The sequence below is a fragment of the Schistocerca nitens genome, chromosome 3 (genome assembly GCF_023898315.1).
Source record: "Schistocerca nitens isolate TAMUIC-IGC-003100 chromosome 3, iqSchNite1.1, whole genome shotgun sequence".
NCBI classification, from domain to species: Eukaryota; Metazoa; Arthropoda; class Insecta; order Orthoptera; family Acrididae; genus Schistocerca; species Schistocerca nitens.
The window spans coordinates 354,428,635-354,450,053 of record NC_064616.1 but is presented as its reverse complement, the minus strand read 5'-3'; positions in this window follow the sequence as shown (position 1 = coordinate 354,450,053).

Genomic DNA, 21,419 nt, shown 5'->3' with positions numbered 1-21,419 from the left:
ATTGTTCTCAGTGCGAAGATCATGCTATGAGTCATGTACGAAGCAGAAATGCCTACCATCACGTGTTGGAACGGGACAACCACTCGATCTGCAGTATCGGCGGCATCTACGACGACTGCACCCGCCGCACCGTGTGCAGCACACAGCTATATGTGAGACAGTACTTCTAAATCGCCCGCCAGTACGCCGCCAGGTGAGCTCGCTCTTCCATCACTTGCAGTCTCAGACGGGTGGCGCCACGAATACACGCTACCAGAGGACGCTAAACTGACATGACGTCTCTATATGCAACTTGGACCCCCAGATTCATTGCATCTATAGACTTATCAACATTAGTACGGGAGGCATCACCGTGACACGATGCTGCTATGCATTAACAATATTCTGAGACTATCCAAGTGTATGAGCATTCAAGACTATTTTTTTCTAGAAGAAACTTACACTCGTTGTATGTAATTCGGCACCACAGAGGAACCAACAGCTATACCAAGTTTTTTATATCTTAGTTGTTAAGAGAACATAGTGAACATAAACGGTAGGAATCAACATGGATTCCGGAAACAGCGATCGTGTGAGACCCAACTCGCTTTATTTGCTCATGAGACCCAGAAAATATTAGATACAGGCTCCCAGGTAGATGCCATTTTTCTTGACTTCCGGAAGGCCTTCGATACAGTTCCGCACTGTCGCCTGATAAACAAAGTAAGAGCCTACGGAATATCAGACCAGCTGTGTGGCTGGATCGAAGAGTTTTTAGTAAACAGAACGCAGCATGTTGTTCTCAATGGAGAGACGTCTACAGACGTTAAAGTAACCTTTGGCGTGCCACAGGGGAGTGTTATGGGACCATTGCTTTTCACAATATATATATATATATATATATATATATATATATATATATATATATATATATAAAATGACCTAGTAAATAGTGTCGGGTGTTCCATGCGGCTTTTCGTGGATGATGCTGTAATATACAGAGAAGTTGCAGCATTAGAAAATTGCAGCGAAATGCAGGAAGATCTGCAGCGGATAGGCACTTGGTGCAGGAAGTGGCAACTGACCCTTAACATAGACAAATGTAATGTATTGCGAATGCATAGAAAGAAGGATCCTTTATTGTATACTTATATGATAGCGGAACAAACACTGGTAGTAGTTACTTCTGTAAAATATCTGGGAGTATGCGTGCGGAACGATCTGAAGTGGAATGATCATATAAAATTAATTGTTGGTAAGGCGGGTGCCAGGTTGAGATTCATTGGGAGAGTGCTTAGAAAATGTAGTCCATCAACAAAGGAGGTGGCTTACAAAACACTCGTTCGACCTGTACTTGAGTATTGCTCATCAGTGTGGGATCCGTACCAGGTCGGGTTGAGAGAGGAGATAGAGAAGATCCAAAGAAGAGCGGCGCGTTTCGTCACAGAGTTATTTGGTAAGCGTGATAGCGTTACGGAGATGTTTAGCAAAGTCAAGTGGCAGACTCTGCAAGAGAGGCGCTCTGCAGGGTTGTAGCTTGCTGTCCAGGTTTCGAGAGGGTGCGTTTCTGGATGAGGTATCGAATATATTGCTTCCTCCTACTTATACCTCCCGAGGAGATCACGAATGTAAAATTAAAGAGATTCGAGCGAGCATGGAGGCTTTCCGGCAGTCGTTCTTCCCGCGAACCTTACTCGACAGGAACAGGAAAGGGAGGTAATGACAGTGGCACGTAAAGTGCCCTCCGCCACACACCGTTGGGTGGCTTGCGGAGTATAAATGTAGATGTAGATGTAGATGTATCTGATTCTAATTCTTAGCCACCTCTACAATCGACACATCCGGATTATAACCTCTCGAGTCAAAGTTTATGGTTTCTCTTACGCCAGAGCCAAGGTAGCCCCAGAGGGCCGGCAACCCATATTACACCACAGAGGACAATGTTGTCTATGTCCAAGGCGTACCAAATACACCATGGTTAACACCGGCTATTTACATACAAGATAATGGAAACACACATTCTGAGCACGACTTCCTGCAGGGGGAGCTCCAGCCACGGCCTGCAGGAAATATCACTGTGTCAAAACCTGATTGTTAGGAGACAGCTATTTAAGGGCTAGAACCAGCCCCGATGTTCAGTTCACTCTGGATGCTGACCTCGTGGACTTCGACCGCTGAAGATTACGTTTCCGTCTCTGAATTTGACTTTTACTAGTGTGTGTATGTGTTACCATGAACCTTTGTGGAAAATTAGAAGTGAACTTTGTGTGCCTCAATCAGGAGACTTTTAGTGGCATTGTTAATGTTACCTTTCTTTTGTTATTCAGTCATCAATCTTGTAAACGCACACATGTAAAAGTTGTGTTTGTGAAAAACTGCGAATTATCAATCACAACACAAGCAGCGACGAGTTGGTGCCTGTGTGTGTCTTGCTCATGGCGAAGTTTTAGTTCAGCAAGCGGTCCAAAGTGTGCACGACTTACTAGTAGGTTTTCAACAGTTTTGCAAAAAATCTCAGTATACACAGGAACGTTTATTTACAGGACTCTTGCAAAACCACCCGGTCCCGTCGCCCCGGCCGGTTCCCACTCTCAACAAGGATTCTGAAGACTGGGAAACATACGAGAAGCGGCTCCAGCAGCATTTTTTAATCCACCACATTGTCCAAGAGTCTGCTCGTCGTTTCTACTTTTTGTCCTGGAACCAGTACAGAGTGCATGTTCTCTTGACGAAACTCCGGCCTCGATCTCCGGATTCTCTGACCAGATTTGTGGCGTTCTCGCGGCTTACTACTGACGACGGTTCCACATGTTGGCTGCCCGTGTTGAATTTTACCAGTGTCGCAAGAGGGCTGGTCAATCCTATCGCCAGTGTGCAGCGGAGCTGCGAGGTCTCAGCTGTAAATGTCACTTCTGCACACAAGTCTCCAAAGATTGTCCGCGACCATCTCTTTCAGGCCGCCCCTGACGCTGCTTTCCGGCGCGACACCCTCAGACACGACGACCCTACTCTGGACCAGTTCATTGATCTAGCATTCAAGTACGAAGTCTCTATGCCGTCCGACAAGGATTTGGAATCCTGGGTGGAAGTGGCGGCCCTCCACGACGACGATGCATCTGAGCTCGTCGCATCGCTGGTGGAGGTCGAAGACGTCGCCGCCGTCCGTTCCGATGACTGGCGCCGACCGTCCTGTTCTGCACAGCCTCGACAGGACAGCCGCCCTGTCCAGGAATTCGCGCCCTCGGAGGACTCTGCGGGACCGGCGCAGACCGTCGGTGCACGGAGGCCCCCGCACCCTCGCCAGCACCGCCAGCCACTCCGGCTATCGTCCTTCGCGGGATGCTGAAAGGAAACATGCACGGGGAGACTGCCCTAACAGATGGGCGTATTGTGCCGTGTGTACCCATAACAGACATGTCAGTTCGGTCTACCAATCTTGGCAGCCCTCTCCTGATTATCAACCAGGTGCAGTCTTCAGGATCTCCCAATCCGAAGATCGACGTTCAGGTCAACGGTCGGCCGCTGCAAATGCAGGTGGATACCGGAGCAGCAGTCTTATTGATCATCTATTCCTGTTATGCAAAGACTGCGGCGTCCCCCCTGGCACCCACAACTAGTCACCTGTTTACTTGTAATAAACAAGCCGTCGCCCTCTTGGATCAGTTCACGGCTTCCGTCCTGTATAAATTGGTTCGCTGGGAGGTTACCTTCCTTGTGGTCAACAATGCGTCCACAGTGGATCTCTTAGGGTTGGTTGCCTTCCAGGCTCTTGGCTTCGCCACCGATGACAGTGTTCATCTGGTGTCTTCCCACATTCCGTTTCCTGCAGTTGATACCTTGAGCACAGAATTCCAGGATCTCTTCTCGCTGGGCCTCAGCTGTGCTCAACATTTTCATGCGTCGCTCCAGCTGAAACCGTCTGCCCGCCCGAAGTACTTCCTGGCCCGGCTAATTCCCCATGCCCTCCACCAGCCTCTTCAACAAGAAATGGACCGTCTCACCATGGAGGAAGTCGTCACTCCGGTCCGTTACAGTTCATGGGTGACACCCTTGGTCGTCCTCAAGAGACCAGATGGGCGCCTTCTAGTTTGTGGCGACTTCAAGGCTACACTTAACCCTCAGCTACAGGTTGGAGACTATTCCCTTCCTGCGTCCTGAGGACCTATTCTGCAAGCTCGCGGGGGGACAATTTTTTTCGAAGATCGATCTTGCCGAAGCCTACCTCCAAACACCTTTCTATGAGCCTTCTACTCACTTGGCCATCGTCAACACACCGTTTGGGCTGTTCCGGTTGACCTGCCTCATGTATGGCATTGCTAGTGCACCGACCATCTTTCAGAGTTACTTGGAACAGCTCTTGCAGGATGTGCCAGGTTGTATCAACTACATCGACGACATCGTCGTCACCGGCCGTACCGCTTATGACTATCTGAGTCATCTGCAACAACTATTCCTGCCCCTGCAGACTGCGGGCCTAAAATTCAACCTAGCTAAATGCTCCTTTTTTCAACCAGCTACCTCCTACCTGGGTCACACCACTTCCCGTGATAGCATATCACCTACCTCCTCCCACATCGCCGCTAGAGCGGCCCTTCCTCGTGTGTGTGACGTCCACCAATTGCGGTCTTTCCTGGGTAAAATTGCTTACTATCGAAAGTTCATTCCCTTCGCCGCCCACATTGTGGCGCCCCTCCATCACCTATTCCAAAAGAACGTGCCTTTTCATTGGTCTCCAGCTTGTGAATCGGCTTTCCAAACCATAAAGTGGAGGCTGCACTCTACCGTCTGTCTCATGCTATACAACCCCTCACTTCCTCTGCTCTTGGCTATGGACACCTCAGACTATGGTGTTGGGGCTGTCCTTCCGCACCATCTACTTGATGGATCAGAATGCCCAGTGGTGTACATATCTAAATCCCTTATAGATGCCCAATGCAAATATTCCCAAATTGAGAAGGAGGCCCTAGCCATCATGTTTGCCTGTACCAAATTCCTCCTGTACCTTTATGGTACGTCTTTCTGCTTACCCACTGACCATAAGCCCCTAATGGGCTTAGTTTCCCTGTCGGCCCAGTTACCCACGAAGACGTCCCACCGCCTGCAGCAATGGGCCCTATTCCTTTCACGTTTTAGTTACACCATTCATTTCCAGCCCACCTCCCACCATGCCAGTGCGATGCCTTGTCTCGGCTCCCTTCTGGCCAGGATTCGTCGGACCTCCAAATTTCTCAGGTCTATGATCACATACAGGATGCATTAGCTGCATTCCCAGTCACAAATGAGAGGGTGGCCGCAGCGACGACTGCAGATCCACGTCTGCAACAGGTGCTCTGCTATGTTCTCCATGGCTGCCCGATGCTTCCTCCGCCTCATGCCCAGGCTGACCTCCGATTCTTCTCCATCCGCCATCAACTGGTGGCAGTCAACGTGGTGCTCCTCTGTGCGGAAAATTACGCCAATCCATAAGTCATCATACCAACTTCCCTGCAGTCCCAGATTCTCCCGTCTTACATAAAGGTCACTGGGATATTGCCCGAACGAAAGCCCTCGCACGTCACCATGTCTTCTGGGTAGGCATGACAGTGGACAAGGGGCACATGGTACAGGGTTGTCAGCAGTGTACCCAGGCCCTTCCTGCACTGTGACCTTGCGGGAGTCTTCCTTGGCACTTACTTATTACTCGTCACAGATGCCTACTCCCACTTCCATTTCATTATCTGATGCTCATCTAGCATCACAGAGAGTACCATCTTGGTCCTCTCAAAAATATTTTCCATTGATGGCCTTCCGTTACCTTGGAATCTGATAATGGTGCGCAATTTCGCATTCAAGAGTTATCAAAACTCTGCCACTCTAATGGTATCCACCACACCTCTACCCCTCCTTTCCATTCTCAATCCTATGGAGAGGCCTTGTTTGCACTTTAAAACTCAGATGAAGAAGTACACGGAGGACTGTTCTCCGGAAGAAGCTCTTACCTTGTTTCTCAGTACCTACAGGGCTATGCTGGTGGTTGACAAGAGTCCAGCTGAACTGTTCGTTGGTCGCCAGCCTCGGACCCTACTCCATTTCCTCCTGCTGCAGGTTGGACCTCGCGCCCTGACTGGTGCTTCCTGATATTCATCCTGCTCCAAGGTGTGGGCTCAAGGTTTCGATCCCCAGCCCAGCTGGCTATCAGGGGTCGTTATCTGGCCTCACGCTCGACAACTGTTCTACGTACACCCGGACGACAGTGTCATTTCACATCACCGCAGCCAACTACTTCCTTGTTTCCTCGAGCAGCTGCAGCCCCAAACGGCAGTTCCTCTCTCTCTCCCATCGCCGGCCCCTTCATTGGGGCCTATGTTGATGCCCTCTCCTCAGTTGGTGCATGTACTTCCCAGAGATAGCCAGCAGACGCCAGCTGCTAATTCCGCGCCGCCGCATAACCGCATACTCTATATCTGGGGCAGCTATGGGACCTTCCCCAGAACCCACTTCCCGGGTTCCACTGCCTCCTTCAGGAGGACTTAGATGCAGACTAGCCTACAGCCCCCCCCCCCCCCCCCACGGTCGCCCGTGCCGCACCAGCTTTTCCAAGGGGGGGGGGGGGGAGGGGTGTTATGCCAGAGCCAAGGTAGGCCCGGAGGGCTGGCAAACCATATTACACCACAGACCACAAGGTTGTCTGTATCCAAGGCGTACCAAAAGCAACATGGTAAACACTGGCTATTTACATAGAAGACATGGAAACACACACTCCGAGCACTACTTCCCGCAGGTGGAGTTCGAGCTATGGCCTGCAGGAAGTATCATTATGCCAAAACCTGATTGGGTGGAGACAGCTATTTAGGGTCTACAACCAGCCCTGAAGTTCAGTTAACTCTGGATGCCGACCTCGTGGACTTCGACCGCTGAAGATTACGTCTTCGTCTCTGAATTGGATCTTTACTAGTGTGTGTGTGAGTTACCACGAACCTTTGTGGAAAATTAGATGTGAACTTTTGTTTGCCTCTATTAAGAGACTTTTACTGGTATCGTTAATGCTACCTTCCTTTTGTTATTCAGTCATCAATCTTTTAAACTTACATAAATAAAAGTTGTGTTTGTGAAAATCTGCGAATTGCCAGTCACGACAGTTTCACATTGTTGCTTCTTAGAATGGTCGGTATCCCATGAAGTAATGTAAATATGAAATCGATGGGCCCAGGAGGGCCATACAAACGTCGTGCCGAATCCCAATGGCCCCGCGCAACTAGTATACTAGGGGACAGCCATACTGCTTCCTCGGCCAAGGATAGTACAGGCATATCATCAGAGTTCGCACTGAAAGATATAGGTGTTCGGTTTTTTCCGCACACTTGTTCGATATTGGAATAATAGAGAATTATTGTGAAAGGGGTTTATGTACCCTCTGCCAGGCACTTAAATGTGATTTGACGAATATATATATATATATATATATATAGGTGGTAGGTGGTAGGTGGTTTGAGGGCATGTAGAATGTCACATCCGGCATCAGCTTCTGCTCCAACCCATTGTGGAACACAGTCGAACGGAGATTGGGTGGTAAACGGGTACAGTCCTCCTTGCAGTGTCAGAGTTCATAAATCGTAGTGGCTGGAGAGTGGTAGCATGCTATTCTATCTGCATTCCATAATCAGATGTTTTCTGTGGGTTAGGGGTCTGGTGAACGCCATGGCCATTCAAGAGCCGAGCACCGAGATCTCGAAGACACGATACAGCCACCACTCTTAACACATCAGATATTTAATGACTCCTGTCCAAATTACTTACTGGGTGAACTTTAGGTGAGTGTGTTGTGTACTCAAAAGCAAAACGTTTCACCACGCATGTACCACAGTAACAGTTAAAATCTGGTGATGCTCGTCTGAAGCCTCCACCCATGGTAAAATCTATTGAGATGCACATCGTAGGAGCGGAGTTCGTCGTCCTAAAAGACTAGATGTTATCACACTTGTGTCCAGTGTTGTGACTGGGCACAACTATGGTTATAGTGCTGTCAGTCCTTGATGCTCCTGTTATCATCCCAGCGTCCTTATGTTTGCTTCTTTTACTGCATATAGCCTCATTTCCTGATCTACAGTACATCTAGATCTACCCACAGAAAACATCTGATTATGGAATGCAGATAGAATAGCATGCTACCACTCTCCAGCCACTACGATTTATGAACTCTGACACTGCAAGGAGGACTGTACCCGTTTACCACCCAATCTCCGTTCGACTGAGTTCCACAATGGGTTGGAGCAGAAGCTGATGCCGGATGTGACATTCCACATGCCCTCAAACCACCTACAAATTAAATCAGACGTTCAGCCTAACATATTATATACACAAAAGTAAATTTTATTTATTTACCTTCTTTTCTGATTTGCACTTTTAATGGTCAGCAATTTAAAAGAATATAACGTTCATTTACGGCCCACAGAATTAGATCTCCTTTGTTTGAGGTAAATCGTGTACTACATACAAGCACAGATAAATAATTACATTAAAAAGTCATGCTCACATGTCATCCGTTCCTGGTAGCATATATTCTGTATTGAGCCCCGAATTTATTTTGTGGAGGAGAGGGATGCTATTTATATAGTACACACATACGCAGACACTCTTCGCATAAAACAAATTGGGTTATTCATGGTGAGACAATCTGAGTATGAACTGTGGATGAAGCCCGACCATCAGGCATTTCATGTATTGAGCGAAAATAATAGTGCATTTAGAATGGCTAGCTTCTAGCCGAAATCTAGATCTGCACCATAAAAATTAAAAAAAAGACGACTGATCACTGCAATCTATAATTTACAAGTCAATATAGCAGTCACTGAGTGCAACAGCTTTCTGAATGGAAGGTAACTTGATAGTTCTTCTTTTCAAGTAAGCTGAGAGGCACTGGCAACTAAAAACCTCATACACCCTTATCCGACTATATCTTCTACCAGTTTTAATTTCTTGGTAGCCTCTATGTCAGTAGACCCACTTTTTGGATTTACCCATGGGCTTTTTGTTTTCCCTGGACTCCAAAGAGAGAAGCTACTTATTTGCTTATTTATTGCATACCACACTCGTCTACCATGCTCACATGTCATCCGTTCCTGGTGGCACATATTCTGTACTGAGCCCTGAATTTATTTTGTGGAGCAGAGAGATGCTATTTATGTAGTACACACAGATGCAGACACTCTTTGCATGAAACAAATGTGTTATTCATGGTGAGAAATATCTGAGTATCTATTACGTCATCTTTTGTAAACCATGAATTGTTGACGAATTAAGGGATTTCGTAGGATATGGAAATATGTGACTGGCTTGAATATTCACAACTCAGTCATTATCAAAATAGGACTTTATTACAATAATCAGAATACTCACACAAAGCGTATCAAATGTTACTGAATCGATATTGAAAGAAAGACCCATTGAAAATCCTGATATATGTGGCTTGTTAGTAAGTGCGTAAGAACACTACAGAACTTCCCAAAAGAGCGAAAAACCCGGGGTTTCATACAAACAACTGGAGTAGGATAGAACTGGACGTCATCACTTTCCCACAGAAGCCACTAATCTCAATAACTTCATTTATACTGCGTTACCACCACACAAACAGGAATTCATTTTGCATAGAATACTTTGGTTTATTCAGTGGTGCCACCTGTGAGCATTAAATAGTTACTTTCATCACACTTGCCCATAGCACAACAAGAGGGTTCAACCCTGACATAGCCGGCCGAAGTGGCCGAGCGGTTCTAGGCAATACAGTCTGGAACCGCGTGACCGCTACGGTCGCAGGTTCGAATCCTGCCTCGGGCATGGGTGTGTGTGATGTCCTTAGGTTAGTTAGGTTTAAGTAGTTCTAAGTTCTAGGGGACTGATGACCTCAGAAGTTAACTCCCATAGTGCTCAGAGCCATTTGAACCATTTGAACCCTGACACACGAGAAACGCTTACTAAATCCGAAATGCAGTTAATGGCAGCATACATGATAGCCATAGATAAATCTCTGAGCATGGTTACTCAACTAAACAGTTACAGCCATCACACAACATGGGTATGAAACTGAAATTCATCACTCAGGACCACTAACTTATTTACGTCCTGAAAGTTCAATATAAAAATACTTGATCTAACGAAATACGATGTTCATAAGTTGACTGAAATTAATTTTTACTGGTAGAGGCACACGAAGAGATTCAAGTTAAGGGGCATAGGTATGGAAGACACAACAAAAGGCACTGTTAAGTTCAGTCATTCCAGAGTAAATGCACACCAGTTACAATGCGAATAAAATCAAAAACATATTGGAAGGCATAACTGAAACAGCTGAATGATTCCCCGACAAAGAATAACCGTTTAATCAGAATGACTCAAATGGGGTCATACCTAGCCATGCTTCAGAGAAAAAGGAGATACTGGCAGCTCAGCCGAGACCACCTGAGTAATTTAAAAATCGCTGGCCAACGACCACTGTTGCGAGGACCAGTTTGTTTTAGCACTTGGGGCGGTCCTTTAGCCAACTGTATGGAGGTGGAAAACTCAGGATGAAGAGGTAACTACTTTGTCACACTTCTCTGGAGGAATTCTAAAAAGTTGACATTATTCTACAAAAGAAATAATAGATTCTCTGTTCCACAATCGCACATTTTATGAGTCACTCACTCACACTTTCACGCTTACTAATGCCATTTAGGGACTAGGTAAAGATGTAAGGAGTTACTGTTTAAAATAATGAATTAAGCTTAATCACCACACGTCTATTGCATTTCCGAGCACTATATTAAATAGCACAAATAACAGCTGTGTAACCCCGTAAACATAATAACAAGGCCGATAGATGGAGAAAAGTGTAAGGGGTCTAAAATAGTAAAATAGCCCCCTTTCACCACCTCATCGTTTGGAAAGAAAGTTACACAGGTGCTGTTTTTCTTTTAGAATTTAAAAATTAAAACACGAACAACGAATTTTTTCTTTTTATCTTCCGACGTGTCATTCCGACGTGAGTGGACCTTATCCAGTTAAGGCTATGAAATAAAGTTATAACAACTTCGTCAGAAGTCTTTATTCTACAAAAGTTGAACAATGAAATCAATGAAACACTCACCACGATGTGGGTGTTACGGCAAAATAGGCATGGAAAAACAAACATTGGCTCATCAGTACATCATTTCTGCCATCTTACAATGAAACTATGATAGTCTAATTGCAAAATCAACAGGAAAACAGTGTAAAGGTAGGATAAGATCCTTCTGATTAGCACGATAATGTACATGAAAAGTACACTCATACCAATATTTTGAGAAATCTGAAACCTAAGACTAAAAGAAAACAAAAAGAAAAGCAAAAACTGAAACATACATTGACTTACGTATGATTCTTGCCATTTTTAATTTATCTTGGCGCTCTACACACACAACACTCGAGGGTAGAAGGGTAGATTGTTGCAACGGTCACACGTGGATTGAGGGCATTTTCTTCCAGAGACACTTGAAAGATGGGTACGCGTGGAAAATTTTGTCACTGAAGCGAGGCCTATTCGAAGTCCATATGCAACAGTTCAGCTTATAGCCAAGTCCATTGACTCAGCGTCTGACTTTCCTCTACCTTCCACAATTCTGTGGATTTAGTTCTTCCAAATTCTGACTGGATCATGCTTTTCTGTGAATGGCATAGTTCATGAGTAAATTCTCATATCTCACAAACTCACTCCAGACAAACAGTGTTCCTGTGAAAGCTCCACTGCGTCGCTTCATATTTCTATGACTGATATCTCGTTTGCAGTAGTAGTTGACTGTGTGTAATCTCACTGTGCTTCAGACCCGAGGGACAGCTGTTCTACGTGGTCGTTAAAACTTTTAGTTTGTTGATAACCTTATTGACTTGCTCGTCATGTTGTTGTAAGATTTCCTCACGATGGACTTCGTGCTAGGAGACACCTTGTAGGATTTGTACATGCTCGTTTTTAATTTCAGTTAAGATTTTGCGTATCCTCGTCAGGTCACTCATCGTACCGTCACCTCGAAATATGATGTTACTTTCCACTGGGTGGGTCAATCTTTGAGTCATCCGACCAGTTCTGCTTCATTTCCTATTACTGTTTCCGCCTTCTCAGTAAAATCTTCTCGTCTATCATTTATGGCTCCCATACCAGTCCTTAAGGGGATGTTTACTACCTTTGACCCGAAAAAAGCATGTTCTCTGAGAATATTTTTCTCGGGATGTGCTATCGATATCAATTTCAAATTTGGTCAAAACGTTTATTGACATTTCCTGTACAAACTGGTGTGTTTTCGACCGGAAATGTGGAAGAGTACAGGCGGAAGTGCCGTCGGAACGAAACAGAATTTCGATGTAGATCTCCACGCGCGGTATGTTACATGTGAGCCGGCTCGTCTGAAATCAAAATTGAGTTGACGTTAGCAAAGTATATAAGATTCTTTAGGAGTTGTACCTCGCTTAAGTTACTAGGACCATAGGAAACAAAATGGCGGCCATTTGAAAAAATAGGGTTTTTTCATCGATTTTTCTACTTCGTCGGCCAAGTAAATATATTTATAGTTGATGGATCGGAAAAAAGTGGTACAACTCCTAGACAATATAGTTAGCTTCGTCGGAAACAAAGAATCATGCCAATCGGTTGAGTAGATTTGAAGTTACCATACCACGCGAAAAAAAATACATCATTTCGAGAAAAACGCGTTTGAAGTTTGACTACATATAAATCCAATATAATGCAACTTACGTTCAATCTGTGGTTCCGGGTCCATTAACTAGGCATGTTACTTTCCACTGGGGTGGGTCAATCTTTGAGTCATCCGACCTGTTCTGCTTCATTTCCTATTACTGTTTCCGGCTTCTCAGTAAAATCTTCTCGCCTATCATTTATAGCTCCCATACCAGTCCTTAAGCCGTCTGCTTCACGTCTGCTGCGCAGCGAGCTACCTTAATTTGAGTATTAACTGTATTTTTATTACTTGTCACTTCTTCTTCCGTGTGGTTTTGCTTTTAGGAAGCTTTAATTGTCGAGTGCTATTAATAGTGTTCCATAGATTTCGTGTTTGTTTTGAATACAGTCAGAGAGAGTCTCTTTAGTCAACAATAGTGCCAGTAGTGCTAGTGTTTGTTTTCAATACAGTCCAGAGACAGGTAGTGCTATTTTCATTGCTTTCTACAGGAAGTGGCTAGCAATCGCAGTTTAGTCAATAATCAGCCGCCTTTAGTGAATTAGCAGTCTAGTTAAAAGTTGATTAACTCTCTTCAGTAAATAGATTCCTTAGGATGGATAGGATGTGTGACTGCTGTGTACGGACGCAGGAGGAGCTGGCCACTGTTCGCGAACAGCTGAACGCGTTGATGGCCGCGGTCAGCCGTCTTCAGGCTGCTGCCTCGGAGTGTAGCGGCAGTGGGGAGTCTGGTGCGTCGCAAGGTACACCCCAGGTGTTACATGCTTCACCCACTGTCCCTGCTGTCGAGACATCTTCGTGGGTACGGTGCGCGGTTGGGCCACCCTCTCCCCAAGGGGAGTGGCGGGTTCAGCGGCGTTCGCGGCGCACGAGGCGGAGGGTAAATGTGGAGGCTTGCCGTGTGGCATCGCCCGCTCTGCCTGTGAGTGGACATGTGGCTGCTCCTTCAGCAAGGTCCGAGCAGGCACACGGGGGGAGGGGTTTATTAGTTATTGGGAGCTCCAACGTTAGGCGGGTGATGGAGCCCCTTAGGGAAATAGCGGAAAGGTCGGGGAAGAAGGCCAGTGTTCACTCTGTATGCTTGCCGGGTGGTCTCATCCGAGATGTGGAGGAGGCCCTACCGGCGGCGATAGAGAGCACTGGGTGCACCCGACTGCAAATTGTTGCTCATGTCGGCACCAATGACTCCTGCCGTCTGGGTTCAGAGCTCATCCTCAGTTCGTATAGGCGGTTGGCGGAATTGGTGAAGGCGGAAAGCCTCGCTCGCGGGGTAGAATCAGAGCTAACTATTTGTAGTATCGTTCCCAGAACCGATCGCGGTCCTCTGGTTTGGAGCCGAGTGGAAGGCATAAACCAGAGGCTCAGACGATTCTGCGGAGATCTGGGGTGCAAATTTCTCGACCCCCTCTATCGGGTGGAAAAATGTAGGGTTCCTCTGAATAGGTCAGGCGTGCACTACACGCCGGAAGCGGCTACAAGGGTAGCGGAGTACGTGTGGGGTGCACATGGGGTTTTTTTAGGTTAGATAATTCCCTCCCTAGGCCCGACAAGACGCCTCCTGAGACGCGGCAAGGTAGGAGTAGGCAAAATGCAACAGGGAATAACAACATTAATGTGCTAATAGTAAACTGCAGTAGCGTCTATAGAAAGGTCCCAGAACTGCTCTCATTAATAAACGGTCACAACGCCCATATAGTACTAGGGACAGAAAGTTGGCTGAAACCAGATGTAAACAGTAATGAAATCCTAAACTCAGATTGGAATGTATACCGCAGAGACAGGCTGGACAGTGAAGGGGGAGGCGTGTTTACAGCGATAAGAAGTGCAATAGTATCGAAGGAAATTGACGGAGATCCGAAATGTGAAATGATTTGAGTGAAGGTCACGGTTAAAGCAGGCTCAGACATGGTAATTGGATGTCTCTATAGGCCCCCTGGCTCAGCAGCTGTTGTGGCTGAGCACCTGAAGGATAATTTGGAAAATATTTCGAGTAGATTTCCCCACCATGTTATAGTTCTGGGTGGAGATTTTAATTTGCCGGATATAGACTGGGAGACTCAAACGTTCATAACGGGTGGCAGGGACAAAGAATCCAGTGAAATTTTTTTAAGTGCTTTATCTGGAAACTACCTTGAGCAGTTAAACAGAGAACCGACTCGTGGCGATAACATATTAGCCCTTCTGGTGACAAACAGACCCGAACTATTTGAAATAGTTAACGCAGAACAGGGAATCAGCGATCATAAAGCGGTTACGGCATCGATGATTTCAGCCGTAAATAGAAATATTAAAAAAGGTAGGAAGATTTTTCTGTTTAGCAAAAGTGACAAAAAGCAGATTACAGAGTACCTGACGGCTCAACACAAAAGTTTTGTCTCAAGTATAGATAGTGTTGAGGATCAGTGGACAAAGTTCAAAACCATCGTACAATATGCGTTAGATGAGTATGTGCCAAGCAAGATCATAAGAGATGGAAAAGAGCCACCGTGGTACAACAACCGAGTTAGAAAACTGCTGCGGAAGCAAAGGGAACTTCACAGCAAACACAAACATAGCCTAAGCCTTGCAGACAAACAAAAATTACGCGAAGCGAAATGTAGTGTGAGGAGGGCTATGCGGGAGGCGTTCAATGACTTCGAAAGTAAAGTTCTATGTACTGACTTGGCAGAAAATCGTAAGAAATTTTGGTCTTATGTCAAAGCGGTAGGTGGATCAAAACAAAATTTCCAGACACTCTGTGTCCAAAATGGTACTGAAACAGAGGATGACAGACTAAAGGCCGAAATACTAATTGTCTTTTTCCAAAGCTGTTTCACAGAGGAAGAGTGCACTGTAGTTCCTTCTCTAGATTGTTGCACAGATGACAAAATGGTAGATATTGAAATAGACGACAGAGGGATAGAGAAACAATTAAAATCGCTCAAAAGAGGAAAGGCCGCTGGACCTGATGGGATACCAGTTCGATTTTACACAGAGTACGCGAAGGAACTTGCCCCCCTTCTTGCAGCCGTGTACCGTAGGTCTCTAGAAGAGCGTAGCGTTCCAAAGCATTGGAAAAGGGCACAGGTCATCCCCGTTTTCAAGAAGGGACGTCGAACAGATGTGCAGAACTATAGACCTATACCTCTAACGTCGATCAGTTGTAGAATTTTGGAACACGTATTATGTTCGAGTATAATGACTTTTCTGGAGACTAGAAATCTACTCTGTAGGAATCAACATGGGTTTCGAAAAAGACGGTCGTGCGAAACGCAGCTCGCGCTATTCGTCCACGAGACTCAGAGGGCCATTGACACGGGTTCACAGGTAGATGCTGCGTTTCTTGACTTCCGCAAGGCGTTCGATACAGTTCCCCACAGTCGTTTAATGAAAAAAGTAAGAGCATATGGACTATCAGACCAATTGTGTGATTGGATTGAAGAGTTCCTAGATAACAGAACGCAGCATGTCATTCTCAATGGAGAGAAGTCTTCCGAAGTAAGAGTGATTTCAGGTGTGCCGCAGGGTAGTGTCATAGGACCGTTGCTATTCACAATATACATAAATGACCTTGTGGATGACATCGGAAGTTCACTGAGGCTTTTTGCAGATGATGCTGTGGTGTATCGAGAGATTGTAACAATGGAAAATTGTACTGAAATGCCGGAGGATCTGCAGCGAATTGACGCATGGTGCAGGGAATGGCAATTGAATCTCAATGTAGACAAGTGTAATGTGCTGCGAATACATAGGAAGATAGATCCCTTATCATTTAGCTACAAAATAGCAGGTCAGCAACTGGAAGCAGTTAATTCCATAAATTATCTGGGAGTACGCATTAGGAGTGATTTAAAATGGAATGATCATATAAAGTTGATCGTCGGTAAAGCAGATGCCAGACTGAGATTCATTGGAAGAATCCTAAGGAAATGCAATCCGAAAAGAAAGGAAGTAGGTTACAGTACGCTTGTTCGCTCACTGCTTGAATACTGCTCAGCAGTGTGGGATCCGTACCAGATAGGGTTGATAGAAGAGATAGAGAAGATCCAACGGAGAGCAGCGCGCTTCGTTACAGGATCATTTAGTAATCGCGAAAGCGTTACGGAGATGATAGATAAACTCCAGTGGAAGACTCTGCGGGAGAGATGCTCAGTAGCTCTGTACGGGCTTTTGTTAAAGTTTCGAGAATATACCTTCACCGTTGATTCAAGCAGTATATTGCTAAATCCTACGTATATCTCACGAAGAGACCATGAGGATAAAATCAGAGAGATTAGAGCCCACACAGAAGCATACCGACAATCCTTCTTTCCACGAACGATACGAGATTGGAATAGGAGGGAGAACCGATAGAGGTACTCAGGGTACCCTCCGCCACACACCGTCAGGTGGCTTGCGGAGTATGGATGTAGATGTAGATGTAGATGTAGACCTTCCTCTGCCTCATATAGGGCGTTCTGCTCGATCTGGGCCATCCTGCGCTGCTCCAGAGCCGTTCGTACGGCCGGTGACAAGCGGTTTTCAGCCACTTGAATCCGGTGGTCTTCCGAATGCTTGGTGAACTGCGTCGAATAGAGTCCCAGGATGACGTCCATGGTCTTCAGAATTGCTGAATACCCTTCGTTGAAGCTGCTCACTGCGAGGAATGTCGCAATCTCCACAGTCTTCGCACCAGAATGCAAATGCTTGGGGGCTAACTTTCAAACACACGCGTTCAAACTTTCATTTGAATTTTGTGTGTTTCTTCCCAAGCATGGGTACAATAACTCGTCCTCCGAAGGAGAAAAACTGGTGCGTGAAAAAGGCCGATTTCAGGCAGGTGCATTTTTTTGTTCAACCGCGAATAACAAACATTTCCATTCCGTATTCGGAAAAATCGTTTCGGTAGTGGATTCTAAACACTTTTATGGATCCAAAAATGTAATTTTAAAAAGTCCTCTTTTTGAACCAAAAGATAGTAAACCTCCCCTTAATCCGTTCCCTTCCTCCTACTGTCTTCCGCAGTATGTCTGCCCTCTGCAGTGGCTGCATATAATTTCTTATTCAGACCTTCATTCTGTTAATCAATAATTGGCTTTTGAGCTTGGAACTTTTCTAACTTTAGAATCTAAAAGGAAGTGAGATTGAAGGCAACGTTAGTCGCACGGGTTGGCTGAACCGCACAATAACAGAACTGAGGGATACGGTGAGACGAAGCCTCTCCCTCGTTTCTAGGTCCCCGGTTTAATAAACAATACAACATTAATACTTACATTTTGTGCGTATGAGCTTTTACGGACTATATCAATTAGTAAAGACTCAAAACTCTTATTTCTAATCATAGTACCTGAGCCCACTGAATAAATAACAAGGAGGAACATTTCCTTTCAGTGGGCACAAAGAGTAACGTGGGCTTTCAGACCGGAAATTATAGTCAGTATGTTCTCCATCGCCTTCTGGCTGACCGCAAAAATAGTTTTCAGACACTTGTAGATGTCGAAGGTAGGTAGAAAGCACTCATTGACAACTGAAGAGCCTTTTCATAACGAAATAACGACCTTTTGATTATTAGCAGCGGCCATAACTAGGGCTGGATCCATCTGTATCTACGTCTGCATCTATATGGACACTCTGAAAATCACGGGTAAGTTTCTGGCAGAGGATTGATCAAATCACCTTCACAATTATTCTCTGTTATTCCACTCTGAAAGAGCGCTCGGAAAAAACGCACACTTACATCTTTCCGTGCGAGCTCTGATTTCCATTTTTATTATGGTGATCGTTTCTCCCTATTTAGGTCGGCGTCAGCAAAATATGTTCGCGTTTGCAGGAGAAAGATGGTGACCGAAATTTCGTGAGAAGATACCGCCGAAACGAAAAACGCCTTTGTTTTAATGAAGTCCACCCCAAATCCTGTATCACGTCCGGGACACTCTCTTCTCTACTTCTCGATAGTAGAAGACGTGCTGCTCTTCTTTGAACTTTCTTGATGTTCTTCGTTAACCCTACCTGATAAGAATCCCACATCGCTCAGCAGTACTCGCAAAAACGACGAACGAGCGTAGTGTAGATAGTCTCTTTAGTAGACCTGTTCCATCATGTAAGTGTTCTGGCATTAAAACGCAGTCTTTGGTTCGCCTTCCCCAAAACATTTTCTGTGTTCTTTCCAGTTTAAGTTGCTTATAATTGTAGTTCCTATGTATTTAGTTGAATTAACGGCCTTTAGATTTGATTGATTTATCGCATAACCGAAATTTTTGCACTAATGTGGATAACCTCACGCTTTTAATTATTTAGGGTCATTTGCCAACTTTCGCCCCATACAGATTTCTTTTCTAAATCATTTTTCAGTTTGTTTTGAACTTCTGATGACTTTACTAGACGGCAGCACCATCTGCAAACAACCTAAGACTGCTGCTCATATTGTCTCCTATAGATAAGGAACAGCAGACAGCCTGTAACGCTACCTTGGGGAACGCCACAAATTCATTCTGCTTTAATCGATGATTTTCCGTCTATAACTACGAACTGTGACCCCTCTGACAAGAAATTAACTGAGACGATATTCCACAAGCATGCAATTTGATTGCAAGTCACTTGTGAGGTACGGTGTCGAAAGCATTCTGCAAATCTAGAAACACGGAATCACTTTAAAACCCCTTGTCGATAGCATTCAACACTTTACATGGGTAAAGAGCTAGTTGTGTTTCACAAGAACGATGTTTACTAAGCCCATGTTGACTGTGTCATTAGACCATTCTTTTCGAGGTAATTCATAATGTTCGAACACAATATATGTTCCATAATCGTGCTTCACATCGACTTAATGATATGGGCCTGAAATTAAGTGGATTATTCGTATTGCCTCTACTGAATATTGGTGTGACCTAAGCAACTTTCCAATCTTTGGCTACGTATCTTTCTTCTAGCGAGTAGCTGTATGTGATTGTTAAGTATGGAGTTCTTACATCAACATGCCCTGAAAGGAATCAAATTGGTATGCAGTCTGGACTGGAAGAATTGTTTAAAAAAAATAGTTCAAATGGCTCTGACCACTATGGGACTTAACATCTGAGGTCATCAGTCCCCTAGAATTTAGAACTTCTTAAACCTAACTAACCTAAGGACATCACACACATCCATGCCCGAGGCAGGATTCGAACCTGCGACCGTAGTGATCGCGCGGTTCCAGACTGAAGCGCCTAGAACCTCTCGGCCACTCTGGCCGGATACTTGTTTTTAATAAGTGATTTAAGTTGATTCACTGCTCCGAGAGTATCTACTTCTAAGTTATTCACGTTGGCAGTTGTTCTTGATTCGAATTCTGGAATATTTACTTCGTCTCTTTGGGTGGACGAATTTAGGAAGGCTTTGTTTAGTAACTCTGGTTCAAGTGGCTCTGAGCACTATGGGACTTAACATCTGATCATCAGTCCCCTAGAACTTAGAACTACTTAAACCTAACTAACCTAAGGACATCACACACATCCATGCCCGCAGCAGGATTCGAAGCTGCTACCGTAGCGGTCGTGCGGTTCCAGACTGAAGCGCCTAGAACCGCTCGGCCACACCTGCCACCTAGTAACTCTGCTTTAGCAGCACTGTCATCGATAGTATATCCATTGCTATTGCGCAGGGACAGCGTTGTGTCTTGCCGGGTAGCATACTTTATATACGACCAGAATCGCTTTGGATCTTCTGCATGGTTCTGAGACAAAGTTTATTTATGGAAACTGTTTTCAGCATTTCGCATTGAAGTCCACTCTAAATATCGAGCTTCTGGGAAAGATCGCCAATTTTTGGGATTTTGCGTTCGTTTAAATTTGACACGCTTTTTTCGTTGTTTCTGCAACAGTGTTGTGACCTGTTTTGGATACCATGAAAGCTTAGGTCCGTCCTCTGTTAATTTACATGGTATAAATCTCTCAGTTGCGTCGATACTGTTTCTTTGAATTCAGACCACGTCTGGCTACACTTAAATTGCCGGCCGGTGTGGCCGTGCGGTTCCAGGCGCTTCAGTCTGGAACCGCGTGACCGCTACGGTCGCAGGTTCGAATCCTGCCTCGGGCATGGATGTGTGTGATGTCCTTAGGTTCGTTAGGTTTAAGTAGTTCTAAGTTCTAGGGGACTGATGACCACAGATGTTAAGTCCCATAGTGCTGAGAGCCATTTCAACCATTTTTTTACACTTAAATTGTTAATTTGGAAGGAGTGGAGACTGTCTCTTACCAAGACGTCAAGCGAATTTTTATCTGCTTTTTTGAATAGATGCGTTCTTCATTTATTTTTGTGGAATTAGGAGTTACGGTATTGAGAATCGCTACGATAACTCTGTATTTACTAATCTCTGTATACGGTTCGATGCTTGTTAGTGGCTCAGGATTATTTGCTGCTAAGAGGTCAAATGTGTTTTCACAGCCGTGTCCCATTCGAGTGATTTCATAAACTAATAGCACGAAATCAATTTCAGAGAGTGCATTTAGCAGAACTTTGGATGATGTTTTATGCTTACATCCGGATTTTAACATGTATTTTCGTCAATATTTGGAGTGTAAATTGAAGTCAACAGCAACTAAAAATTTATGTCGGATACATGTTTGAAATTAGACTGTAGTTTTCTTTGAAACTTAATATAATCTGAGTTTGGAGATCGGTAATAGAATCCAATTACTATTTTATTCCGGTGGCCAAGAATGACATCGACCCATACTAACGCAAAGGAACAAACTACTTCAATTTCGCTACAAGATAAACTGCCTCTGATAGCAACAAACACACCTCACTCCTTTCTGAACAACGTCA